Below are 14109 nucleotides of genomic sequence, written 5' to 3'. Positions count from 1 at the left end.
TAGAAAAATGCATGAGTGGGAGGGAAGGAATGGGATCTAGAACCAAAGCAGAGGCGGACCTTAGCTGGTGTGGACAAAGAATGTCACCTGCCCTTTCAGTAAACAAAGAATGATGTGGCCGTCAAGCCATTAGCCACCGCAGCCGTCCCCAACTGTGCACCCCGAGGGCATTCAGGATGAGAAAAACAGGATACTGGTCTTAGTTAGTTAAGGTGCATATCAAAGGACTGATTTCAATAAGCTCAGACCCTTGCTTCTTCCCATACATAAAAAAAAGCGCTAAAATCATTAGCTTGAAATGTCTGTGTTTTTGTGATTAGCAGTAATCTTTTGATGTTCAATTACATTTTTTTTTCAGCAAAACTCCTATATATTCTGGCTCCTCCTTTACCTCTAAGGAACAGTCCCTCAGAGGTATCTGAGAGGCTGTTTCCTGGGCTACAGTCCTCAATGAGGTCACCGAAACAAACATGACTCTCAGCTGTTAGGTTGTATGTTTCAGTCTACACTGGAGCACAGAGAGCCAATCCTTAGGAACAGAGGAGAAGTTAGAATCCACTCATTCAGATGCTGGTAGGTGGGCAGACATGGTGGGGGAAGTATACAGAAGTTCTTTTCAGATGGCTTCCATGTTCTGGATGAAATAAGGAGCAAGGTTTGTTAGTCAGTGTCCAATTTGGAAAACAGGAAACACTCTCAAGCAGAGAGAAATTTAATGCAAGGGAGTGGAAGGGCTGAAGAAGTCAAGGGAGAAGGATGTTACCTGTAAGGGAAACACTGATTCACTGATAAAGTCACTGCTAATACAGAGCTGGAACCACCCTCTCCGTAGGTGCCAGAGATACTGATATGGCTGAGCCTGCAGTGCCCGGCGGGCAGATGCCATTGCAGAAGCCAGAATCAGCATGAGTTCTTCCCTCCTGCCTTCTAACCTTGTGTCAGCGCCTCCTACAGGCAGAACCTAGCTAGAAAGCAGTTAGCAATGGGGTCTGGGAAATGCAGTTTCGAAATGTGGTGTCCCCTGCAATACAGAAAAGATCTTGCAAGTCCAGGAGCCAAGTACCACATGAAACAAACATCTGAGGGTCAGGGGGAGATGTCGGACATGTAGGGAGAGAGAAAAGGGCATGTAATCATTGTCTAGGAGAGTGGGAGCATGGTTGGATTTGAGGACTATAGCACAAATGCTTGCCAGCTTTAAGGACACACTGAATGTAAGTGAACATGATTTTAAAGTTAGGTCACTGAGCATGGCTGTATGTTTTTCTCCAGCCACTGAGCAGGCAAAGATGTGGTTTAATCAAGAGCTTCTCATGGAAGGAAGAGTGGGGCAAGGGAGCAGAGGGTATATTTAAGGCAGTGATTATAATTAATAGCCATAAAACTTAAGCTGGGTAAGGAAGGAAGTGAAGACATGCAAGAGGGGTAGAAGACAAACATGTTTACACACTAAATTCCTATCTCCATAATGGAGAGTTCCTTGTCATCAAAGACCAGCTCTACTTAGCTTACAACTGTATTCGTAGCATCTAGAATGCTGCCTAACACCCAGTGGAAACTCAATAAATATTTGTTGGATAAATGATCAATCAAAGGAATGGATGAATGTGTTCAGTGCCATACCCCTTACCAGGCTGTCAGCTCTATGAGGTCAGGGACTATATCTCACTTGTTCGTTTCTGTCTGCTCGGAACTATGACAGTGACTGGCTTATTGTAGGTATTCAAATATATTTGTCAAAATGAAATTAATTAAATCAGTTTGAAAGGCAAGAAGAGGAAACCCAGTAAACAGAAGCCAATTATGTCATGAAAGATACATAATTTGATGGTTCCTTAAAATGTTAAATCTAAAATTACTAGATGACCTGGCAATTCCACTCCTAGGTATATATCCCAAAGAATTTAAAACAAATACATGTGTACATATTTATAGCAGCACTATTCACAATAGCCAAAAAATGGAAACACCCAAAATGTCCATCAACGGTTGGGTGGATAAACAAAATGTGATATAAACATACGATGAAATATTATCCAATCACAAAAAGGAATGAAGTACTGATAGATATTATAACATGGATGAACCTTGAAAACATCATCCTAAGTGAAAGCATCCAGGCACAAAAGGACAGATATTGTATGAGTCCATCCATGTGAAATATGCAGAATAGGTAAATCCATGGAGACAGGAAGCAAATTGGCAGTGGCCAGGGGCTGAGGGGAGGAGAGATGGGGAATAACTGCCTAATGAGCATGGGGTTTCCTTTTGAGGTGATGTTTTAGAACCAGATAGAAGTGGTGGTTGCACAACTTTGTGAATGTACAAAATGCCAATGAATTGTCCATTTTGAAACGGGTTATGTTTTGCGAATTTCACCTCAACAAAAAAATATTAGCTTTTACTGCATAACAAGCTATCCCAAACATAAAGACAATAAACATTTGTTATTTTACACAACTATTGAGGGTCAGAATCTGGGGGTGTTTAGCTGGATACTTCTGGCTCAGGGTGTCTCATGAGGTGTCCATCAAGCTGTCGGCAGGGGCTGCAGTCACCTGAAGGCTTGACTGGGGATGGAACATCCACCTCCAGGATGGCGCCTTCACGAGACCACTGTGGAGGGAAAGCCACCACCTCTTGTCACGTAGACCTCCCCGTGAGGCTGGTTGCGTGTCCTCACAACATGGCAGCTGGCTCCCCCCAGAGTGAGTGACCCATGAGAGTTTAAGGCAGAAGTCACAATGTCTTGTATGAACTAGGAAGTGTCATACCGTCATTTCTACACTATTCATTGGTTGCACAGCTCAGTGTGGGAAGGACCTATACAGGGGCATGAAAATATCAGGAGGTAAGGATCATCGGGGGCCATCTGGAAGGCAGGTTACCATACCCCCTTCTCCCTTACCTAACAGGTAGTAATGAATTATATAACCTGCTCAGCCTGAACTTGACCCCCAAAAGCAGAGAACAGAAGGCAGTCTTGGGAAACATGGGAAACGTTGCATGTGAATCACATGTATGTGGGGAACTGTACAAACCATGCCTGAGTCTGCACAAAATGCCTCATGCTATGTGTTATGTTGAAAACTGTACCTTGCAACTATTTTCTTGGAAACCAAATATTCTTTGAGGGAAGACTCTGCTAAGTAGTTGGACTATTGATCCCTGATAACGAGACACCTACCCTGTCAGGGAACAAGGGATGAGTGTCTGACCCTTCCCCTAGTCCCCCAGTGTCCTTCCATGTGTTAGTCCATGTCAGCACACAGCCTCCCAATGCCTCCTCGGCCGGCTCTACTGCCCAAGCCCAGGCCGCCTCTCTCCCTCCTTAGAAATGGCAACATTGATAAGGTTATGGCTCTCAGCGCCCAGAAGGATCTCCAACAGGACCACAGGCATAGCTGTGTCAATTCATGAGTCAGATCTTCCGAGATCCTGGCCCAATCAGGTTACTGATGGGTGCATTCCTGACAGTTAGCCAGATGAATAAAATTTTACCAGCATCTTGACTTGAGTGTCATGCTCTTTGGACACATTCATGGATGTAAGTGATCCAAATGCTAGTCATTTGTCATTTGGAGAGAAAAAATGGTCAGGCCATTTGAGGTTTTTACTTGAATAAAGAATTCAGCAACAGGAGCATTCAGCTAATTCCGTCTTGCACTGCATCCTCTGCTATTCTCTTTCTCAAGTTACTGCTTACGATAGATCACAGAAAGCAAGCATGACATATGAGTGTATACCTTCCACAGGCACTGCCAACAAATCAATTTCTCTTACCCACTCCACCCAAAAATAAAATAAAGATACTTCTGAGAAGGCTCAACTCACCATGGATTGAAGAAAAACAAGTTGATGTGGATGAAATTGGTTCCTACTGTTTATTGACACCTGAGGTGGGCTTCCTGTAACCATCCAAGATGTCGGCCAAATGCCCAAACCCTGTTGTCTGTTAGAAGACAGAGGGCAGCCAGTGAGAGGAGAAAGTGGAAAATAGAGCTGAGACTAAAACCCTGGTTTCCAGACTTCAGGTTGGGTGACTTTTTCCAATATTTCATATTGTCCTCTGAAAAGTTGAAGGCAAAAAGGGCAAAATGAGGTATACAATAACAGGAGGATATTCTAGAGAATAAAGGGGGAGGGGTTTCTTTGAGTAGAGTTGGTCTTATATTTCTCTAACAGTGCCTTCTCGAGGATAAACGCGTGACAAATAGCGCAAGGTTGCAGTTGTAGTAGGTGTACCATGAGAGCACACAGAGGCACTATGCTTTCCCCATAACCTCTCCCTCCCCCGCCCCCAACATTCTCGTGCATAGGAGGACCAAGACATTTAGAAGCCAAAGAAGAAAACTGCCACTTCAGAGATGCTGTCTTCCTCTCCTCCCCCCAGAGATGATCAGTGGTAAGATCGAGGTCCAGCATACAAAGAGGTATAAAAAGCTTGTAGGAGTCCATTTCCCACCCCAACCACTGCTGGAGCAGCATCTTAGGCATGAGCTAAGTGATCTGAAGCTGGTGGGGCCTAGTTTTTCTGACTCAAGAAAACTAAGAGGGACCACAGTGAGGCCCAGAGGAGAAGTCATTGGCTAATAGTTACCAGCTCCAGGCTGCTGGTCCAGGGAGAGCTGGCCCTCTGGTTCATCATTCTACAATGTCCAGCTCAAGGCCCCAGGTGTGAGATACTTGAAAGAATATCTTTCAGGAATGGGCGACTTTGGCCCAGGAATCTGCAGGAAGATGAGCTATTATTGGTCTGGTATAGGCCCTGGGTTAAGGATAAGGGGAGTCCTCAACTGGGGTAATGCAGAGCCTGGAAGGAGGATGTGAGGCCTAGCGGAAACACACAGGTCGCAGCTCTGTCAGTAATTTGCTGAGACCCAAGATTTTTCTCCCTCCCGGGAAACACCTACTGGGTGGAGATCCTAGGGAGTTTGTTAACTGTTTCATCCAAATGTCATCAGTGTGGCCAGGTCTGGAGGTAGGGGGATGGGGGCAAGGCTTTCCACCTCAAAAGATCAGAGAGCCAAACAGAAGGCCTTTTACTTTCCTGCATCTTCCTAGTCCATTTTAAGTAGCCAAGGAGTCTCTGTTTCCACCTCCTGCTTTCTGTCCCCCTGATTCCTGAGCAAGGAATTCTTCAGCCCTCCTGCCCCTTCCTCACCCAGATGCCCCTGTGCACAGTTTCATGCTGCTGCCCGGAGTGTATAGGAGAGGGTAAGATGCTACTATGAGGGTGAGTCAAAAATTATCCGCACTCCGGTTATATTAAAACTTCTGTTGGCCACACTGTCTTATCAGCACCTTCTGTTCAAGGCTACTGTCTCCCCAGTCTCCACTGTGCAGGTGTGAACGTCTTACATCAGTTCATTTGTAACTAGGGTGGGAGCAAAATGGTTGCCCCACTTGTGATTTGTACGAAAGAAGAGCAGCATGCAGTGATGCGTTTTTTGTGGTCTGAGAGTATACCTGGTGCCGTTATTTATCAAAGACTTTGTGCACAGTATGGAGAAAGTGTTTTGCTGTGAAGAAGTGTGTGTGAGTGGATAGAGAAGTTCAAGGAAGGTCGCACAAGTGTTAGCCATCAAGAAGGAGCCAGGTGCCCGTCCACGTGAAGACGTGGAGACAGTGGTGCATTCGTGGCTCGCAGTTCAGCCTAAAACATTTTTTAATGAGGGAATACAAAAGCTTGTTGACAGATGGACAAAGTGTATTGAAAAGCAAGGAGATTATGTTGAAAAATGATGTATTTGTCTTTTCTAAAAGTTAATTAAAATAAATTCTACAGTCAGAGTGCAGATAATTTTTGACTCACCCTCATAGTTTATTGACTGATGGCCTGTGGGTCTCACTGGCAACCAACAACTACTACCCCCTACTCCACAGTCCAGTCTCAGTTTCCAGATCTATGAAATGGGTAAAACTACACTATCTCCACCTCTCCAGAATGGTTTTCCTGCCTAAAATCAGCATTCCTTACTAGTCTCACCCTCTGAAGTTCTTCCCAAATTTAGTTCTTCCCTAGTTTAGTTAAATTAGGAGATAAGAAAATAAGTTACAGAAGAAAAGATAAGTACATATTTTATGTGGGCAAAAGAAGATCTTCGAGGCAGTGGTTCTTAAACTTTTTAAGACAGGACTCCTTTGAAATTTTTCATGAAGGGTATGGCTCTTCTCCCTGAGAGGAATAAATCTCACATGTACCCACAAATAAAGTTTTACTTGCAATTTCAGGAGGCTATTTTATAACCATCCACAAGTTGTGGCCCTAGATGAGAACCTTTGCTTTCAGAAAAGCTCTGCTGTAAAAATTAATTTTGTAAAAGATGACGTCAGTTGCCTAACAAGACAGGGCTCACTGGTTCCTGGCTGCAATTTACCTGGAATAAACTTCAGGAAGAAGTGGGAGAAATCGACCAATTGCAGGTCGGGGAGACACGGAGGTAAGATACGCAGCTCAGAGTAGATAAAAGATGCAGCAAGATCATGTTTGCTAGAAGGTTGTACCTGCTCAGGGAATGCAGGATCAGAAGTGCCTGCTTTGGAGAAAATATTTGGGTCTGGGGTTCAGGGAGGACAAAAGAAGGCGCAGAGGCAACATTCAGGGCAACAGAGCCATCAAGGGAAGAGATACAGGAGCAGAGCGGGGCTGGGGCGGCCAGTGTCCTAAAGGCCAGGTCCTGAGCTCTAGGATGCATGGACACATCCAGAAGGTGAAGGGGCTGAGGGAGAAAACCTGAAAGGGAGAGAATGAGGGGGCGGGGGCAGGCCTTGAAAATAGCTGTAGAAAAAATATAAATATAATCATAATTAAATCTGGGCATATACTAAACATCCTCTGTACTTTCCTGTTCATCACCCCACTCCCTGCCCCCTGACCCTTACCCAGCCTCTCACAACCACTGATCTCTTACCATCTCCATAGTTTGCTTTTTCCAGAATGTCATATAGTTGGAATCTATAGTATACAACATTTTCAGATTGTCTCCTTTCACTCAGTAATATGTACTTAAGGTTCTTCTGTATCTTTTCATGCCTTGATAGCTTCTACCTTTCTGGTGCTGAATAATATTTCATTGTCTGGATATACCACAGCGTATTCATCCTTCACCTGACAGATATCTTGATTGTTTCCGAGTTTTGACAGTTATGAATAAAGCTGCTAGAAATATTAAAAAAAAATAAAAGATAAAAAGTAAACCTAGGCATATAAAACAAATGGCACATGGATGAAGCAGTCCAGATACACTGTGTATCAAACTCTGGAAAGAAAAACTAATTAAAAACAGTCAAACAAAACAAGAATATCAGAAGCAGAGTTGGCTTGTGGGCCAAAATGACATGATTGATTACTGATCTATATTTTTCATTTGCTTAGGTATTAGGGAAGAAATACAAGTAAGTAGAGCATGGACAAAGCTTTACTAATTAAAAAAAAAAAATGATACCTCGGTTGTGATGCCCGCTGAGTTCTGCAAAGCTGGAAAGATTAGTTAAATACCAGTACCATGACAGGCATAAATACAGAAGTCTGCATTCCAGGTTGGATCTAGAAAATGTAAAGTAAGGATGAGGAAGTTTCTGGTTTATAACAGGCGGTAAGTACTTTATAGAGGACATCAAAGAGTCGTTAGCAAATACCAAACAGAACAAGGGATCCGGGCAAAGGAGTCTTGCTCTTGCCAGAGGTTCCAGGATGCAAGATAAAAGGCAAACAACTTTTCAGATGCCTGGCTTTCATTTTCCTTTTTACTTCACCCCCTGACCTCAAATCCAGGGGCAGAAATACTAATGATGTCTCAGCTAATCTTTTAATTGCACTATGATTGGAGGCCATAAAGAGGGCAATTTTTAAAAAATTTATTCTATTGAAGTATAGTCGATTTTACAACGTTGTGTTAATTTCTGATGTTCAGCAAAGTGATTCAGTTATACATATATATATATATATATATATATATATATTCTTTTTCATATTCTTTTCCATTATGGTTTATTATAGGATACTGAATATAGTTCCTGTGCTATACAGTAAGATCTTGTTAACGATTCTATCTTATAGTAGTTTGCATCTGCTACCCCCAAACTCCCAGTCCTTCCTTCCCCCACTCCCCATCCCTCTTGGCAACCACCAAGTCTGTTCTCTATGTCTGTGAGTCTCTTTCTGTTTCATAGACATGTTCATTTGTGTCATATTTTAGATTCCACATATAAGTGATACCATATGGTATTTGTCTTTCTCTTTCTGACTTACTTCACTTAGTATGATAATCTCTAGGTCCATCCATGTTGCTGAAAATGGCATTATTTCATTCTTTTTATGGCTGAGTAATATTCTACATAGAATGAGTTTAGGAGTGTTCCTTCCTCTGCAATGTTCTGGAAGAGTTTGAGAAGGATGGGTGTTAGCTCTACTCTAAATGTTTGATAAAATTCACCTGTGAATCCATCTGGCCCTGGACTTTTGTTTGTTGGGAGATTTTTAATCACAGTTTCAATTTCATTCCTTGTGATTGGTCTGTTCATATTTTCTATGTCTTCCTGATTCAGTCTTGGAAGGTTATACCTTTCTAAGAATCTGTCCATTTCCTTCAGGTTGTCCATCTTATTGGCATATAGTTGCTTGTAGTAATCTCTTATGATGCTTTTTATTTCTGCAGTGTCTGTTGTAACTTCTCCTGTTTCCTTTCTAATTTTATTGATTTGAGTCCTCTCCCTCTTTTTTTTGATGAGTCTTGCTAGAGGTTTATCAATTTTATTTATCTTCTCAAAGAACCAGCTTTTAGTTTTATTGATTTTTGCTATTGTTTTCTTTGTCTCTATTTCATTTATTTCTGCTCTGATCTTTATGATTTCTCTCCATCTACTAACTTTGGGTTTTGTTTGCTCTCCTTTCTCTAGTTTCTTTAGGTGTAAGCTTAAATTGTTTATTTGGGCTTTTTCTTGTTTCTTGAGGTAGGATTGTACCGCTATAAACTTCCCTCTTAGAACTGCCTTTGCTGCCTCCCATAGGTTTTGGATCGTTGTGTTTTCATTGTCATTTGTCTCTAGGTATTTTTTGATTTCCTCTTTGATTTCTTCAGTGATCTGTTGGTTATTTAGTAGCATAATGTTTAGCCTCCATATGCTTGCGTTATTTACAGTTTTTTTTTTCCTGTAATTGATTTCTAACCTCATAGTGTTGTGGTCAGAAAAGATGGTTGATATGATTTCAATTTTCTTGAATTTACCAAGGCTTGATTTATGACCCAAAATGTGATCTATCCTGGAGAAGGTTCCATGTGCACTTGAGAAGAATGTGTAATCTGCTGTTTTTGGATGTAATGTCCTATAGATATCTATTAAATCAAGCTGATTTACTGTGTCATTTAAAGCTTGTGTTTCCTTATTAATTTTCTGTCTGGATGATCTGTCCATTGGTGTAAGTGGGGTGTTAAAGTCCCCCACTATGATTGTGTTACTGTTGATTTCCTCTTTCATAGTTGTTAGCATTTGCCTTATGTATTCAGGTGCTCCTATATTGGGTGCATATATATTTATAACTGTTATCTCCTCTTCTTGGATTGATCCCTTGATCTTTATGTAGTGTCCTTTCTTGTCTCTTGTAACATTTTTTATTTTAAAGTCTATTTTATCTGATATGAGTATTACTACTCCAGCTTTCTTTTGATTTCCATTTGCATGGAATATCTTTTTCCATCCCCTCACTTTCCGTCTGTATGTGTCCCTAGGTCTCAAGTGGGTCTCTTGTAGACAGCATATATATGGGTCTTGTTTTTGTATCCATTCAGCCAGTCTGTGTCTTTGGGTTGGTGCATTTAGTTCATTTATATACAAGGTAATTATCGATATGTATGTTCCTATTACCATTTTCTTAATTGTTTTGTTTTTGTTTCTGTAGGTCCTTTTCTTCTCTTATGTTTCCTGCTTAGAGAAGTTCCTTTAGCATTTGTTGTAGGCTGGTTTGGTGGTGCTGAATTCTCTTAGCTGTTGCTTGTCTGTAAAGCTTTCGATTTCTCCATGGACTCTGAATGAGATCTTTGCTGGGTAGAGTATTCTTGGTTGTAGGTTCTTGCCTTCCATCACTTTAAATATATCATGCCACTCCCTTCTGGCTTGGAGAGTTTCTGCTGAGAAATCAGCTGTTAACCTGATGGGAGTTCCCTTGTATGTTATTTGTCACTTTTCCCTTGTTGCTTTTAATAACTTTTCTCTGTCTTTAATTTTTGTCACTTTGACTACTATATGTCTTGAAGTGTTTCTCCTTGGGTTTATCCTGCCTGGAACTCTCTGTGCTTCCTGGACTTGGGTAGCTATTTCCTTTCCCATGTTAGGGAAGTTTTCAACTAGAATCTCTTCCAATATCTTCTCAGGTCCTTTCTCTCTCTCTTCTCCTTCTGGGACCCCTATAATGTGAATGTTGGTGTGTTCAATGTTGTCCCAGAGGTCTCTTAGGCTGTCTTCAGTTCTTTTCATTCTTTTTTCTTTATTCTTTTCCACGTCAGTGATGATCACCATTCTGTCTTCCAGGTCACTTATTCAGCCTTCTGCCTCAGTTAATCTGCTGTTGGTTCCTTCCAGTGTATTTTTCATTTCCGTTATTGTGTTGCATATCTCTGTTTGTTTGCTCTTTAATTCTTCTAGGTCTTTGGTAAACTTTTCTTGCAACTTTTCAATCTTTGCATCCAGTCTTTTTTCAAAGTCATAGATCATCTTCACCATCATTATTCTGAATTCTTTTTCTGGAAGAGTGCCTATGTCCTCTTCATTTAGTTGTTTTTCTGGTGTTTTATCTTGTCCCTTCATATGGTACCAAGTCTTTTGCCTTTTCATTTTCTCTGTCTTTCTGTGTCTGTGATTTTCAGCTCCACAAGATGAAATACTGCTGATACTGCTTGATTCTGCTGTCTGCCCTCCTGTGGAGGAAGCTCTCTAGGAGGCTCATGGGTGCTTCCTGATGGGAGGGACTGATGGTGGGTTGGGCTGGGTGGGTGGAGCTCAGTAAAACTTTAATCCAATTTGGTGGGTGGAGTTCAGTGACACTTTAATCTGCTTATCTGCCAATGAGTGGGGCTGTGTTCCCACCCTGGTGGTCGTTTGGCCTGAGGCAACCCAGCACTGGAGCTTACAGGCTCTTTGGTGGGGCTAATAGTGGACTCTGGCAGGGCTCACACCAGTGAGCACTTCTCAGAATCCCTGCTGCCAGTGCCCCTGTCTCCTTGATGAGCCACAGCTGCCTCCCCCCTCTGCAAGCAACCCTCCAACACCAGCAGGTAGGTCTGGTTCAGTCTCCTATGGGGTCACTGCTCCTTCCCTCTGGGTCCTGGTGAACACATTTCTTTGTGTGCCCTCCAATAGTGGAGTGTCCATTTCCCCCAGTCCTGTGGAGGTCCTGCAATCAAATCCCACTGGCTTTCAAAGTCTGATTCTCTGGGGATTCCTCCTCCCATTGCTGGGCCCCCAGGTTAGGAAGCTTGATGTGGGGCTCAGAACCCTCAGGACTTCTGCGGTTTAACTGTTCTCCAGCTTGTGAGTCACCCACCCAGCATTTATGGGATTTGATTTTGATGCGATTGTGCGCCTCCTACCATCTCAATGCGGCTTCTCCTTTGTCTCTGGATGTGGGGTGGCTTTTTTTGGTGAATGCCAGTTTCTTTCTGTCGATGGTTGTTCAGCAGTTAGTTGTAATTCCAGTGCTCTTGCAAGAGGGAGTGAGCGCATGTCCTCCTACTCCACCATCTTGAGTCCTCCTCCTCAGAAATACCTTTCTAAAGAGTTTCTAAATGCTAACTCAGGCTTTCTCATACATTTTTTTTCTCAAGCCCTTTACTAGTAGTGACCCAACTACCTGGACAAAATTCCAAAAGGCTGTACTGAAACAGATATTTCTTCTGAGAGAAGAGAAATATATTGATGAGTTTGGGCACTGGAATGATCAAAGTGGGAAGACAGACAGCTCAGTCCTTACAGTATTTCCTATTAATTGCCAATGAGAACATGAACTAGATAGGCCTTGGGGGCTATCAGGTCACCCAGGGCTCCAACAATGTCATACTCAAATCTCTATTGCTGTCAGTACTTTGAAAACACCATGTACAGAGCACGTACTCAATAGTTATTGACTGAATTAGTAGAATGTATTAAAAGAAAGACTTTCATTTTGGTACACATTGATATCCATTTTTTCCAACACAGCTTATTGAGTAGATAAGCCTTTCCGCGTTGTGTGTTCTTGGTGCCCTCATCAAAAATTTGTTCACGGTATATGAGTTGGCTATTTTTGGGCTCTCTATTCTATTCCACTGATCTATGTTTCTGTTTTTATGTCAGTACTATACCATTTTGATTAATATAGCTTTGTAATATAGTTTGAAGTCAAGTCATCATCACCCTGATACCAAAACCAGACAAAGATACTACAAAAAAAGAAAACTACAGACCAACATCACTGATGAATTTAGATGCAAAACTCCTCAACAAAATACTAGCCAACAGAATCCAACAACACATTCAAAGGATCATACACCATGATCAAGTGGGGTTTATCCCTGGAATGCAAGGATTCTTCAATATACGCAAATCAATCAATGTGATATACCATATTAACAAACTGAAGGATAAAAACCATATGATCATCTCAATAGATGCAGAAAAAGCTTTTGACAAAATTCAACACCCATTTATGATAAAAACTCTCCAGAAGATGGGCATAGAGGGAACCTACCTCACCATAATAAAGGCCATATATGACAAACCCACAGCAAACATCATTCTCAATGGTGAAAAACTGAAAGCATTCCCTCTAAGATCAGGAACAAGACAAGGATGTCTACTCTCACCAGTACTATTCAACATAATTTTGGAAGTCCTTGCCACAACAATCAGAGAAGAAAAAGAAATAAAAGGAATCCAAATTAGAAAAGAAGAAGTAAAACTGTCACTGTTTGCAGATGACAAGATACTATACATAGAAAATCCTAAAGATGCCACAAGAAAACTACTTGAGCTAATCAATGAATCTGGTAAAGTTGCAGGATACAAAATTAACACACAGAAAACTCTTGCATTTCTCTACACCAAGAATGAAAGATCAGAAAGAGAAATTAAGGAAACAATCCCATTCACCATTGCAACAAAAAGAATAAAATACCTAGGAATAAACCTAACCAAGGAGGTAAAAGACCTGTACTCAGAAAACTATAAGACACTCATGAAAGAAATCAAAGAAGACACAAAGAGATGGAGGGACGTACTGTGTTCTTGGATTGGAAGAATCCACATTGTGAAAATGACTATATTACCAAAAGCAATTTACAGATTCAATGCAATCCCGATCAAATTACCAATGGCATTTTTCACAGAACTAGAACAAGAAATTTTATGATTTGTATGGAAACGCAAAAGACTCCAAATAGCCAAAGCAATCTTGAGAAGGAAAGACGGAGTTGGGGGAATCAGGCTTCCCGACTTCAGGCTATACAACAAGGATACAGTGATCAAGACAGTATGGTACTGGCACAAAAACAGAAATATGGATCAATGGAACACGATAGAAAGCCCAGAGATAAACTATGGTCAACTAATCTATGATAAAGGAGGCAAGGATATACAATGGAGAAAATGCAGTCTCTTCAATAAGTGGTGCTGGGAAAACTGGACAGCTACATGTAAAAGAATGCAATGAGAACACTCCCTAACACCATACACAAAAATAAACTCAAAATGGATTAAAGACCTACATGTAAGGCCAGACACTATAAAACTCCTAGAGGAAAACATAGGAAGAACACTCTTCGACGTAAATAACAGCAAGATCTTTTCTGATCCACCCCCTAGAGTAATGGAAATAAAAACAAAAATAAATAAGTGGGACCTAATGAAACTTCAAAGCTTCTGCACAACAAAGGAAAGTATAAGCAAGAAGAAAAAACAACCCTCAGAATGGGAAAAAATATTTGCAAACGAATCAACAGACAAAGGATTAATCTCTAAAATATATAAAGTTTATCCAGCTCAATATCAAAAATACAAACAACCCAATCAAAAAATGGGCAGAAGACCTAAATAGGCATTTCTCCAAAGAAGACATACGGATGGCCAAGAGGCACA

This window comes from Hippopotamus amphibius, chromosome 7, assembly GCF_030028045.1.
Source record: "Hippopotamus amphibius kiboko isolate mHipAmp2 chromosome 7, mHipAmp2.hap2, whole genome shotgun sequence".
NCBI lineage: Eukaryota > Metazoa > Chordata > Mammalia > Artiodactyla > Hippopotamidae > Hippopotamus > Hippopotamus amphibius.
Note: the sequence above shows the minus strand (reverse complement) of the source record.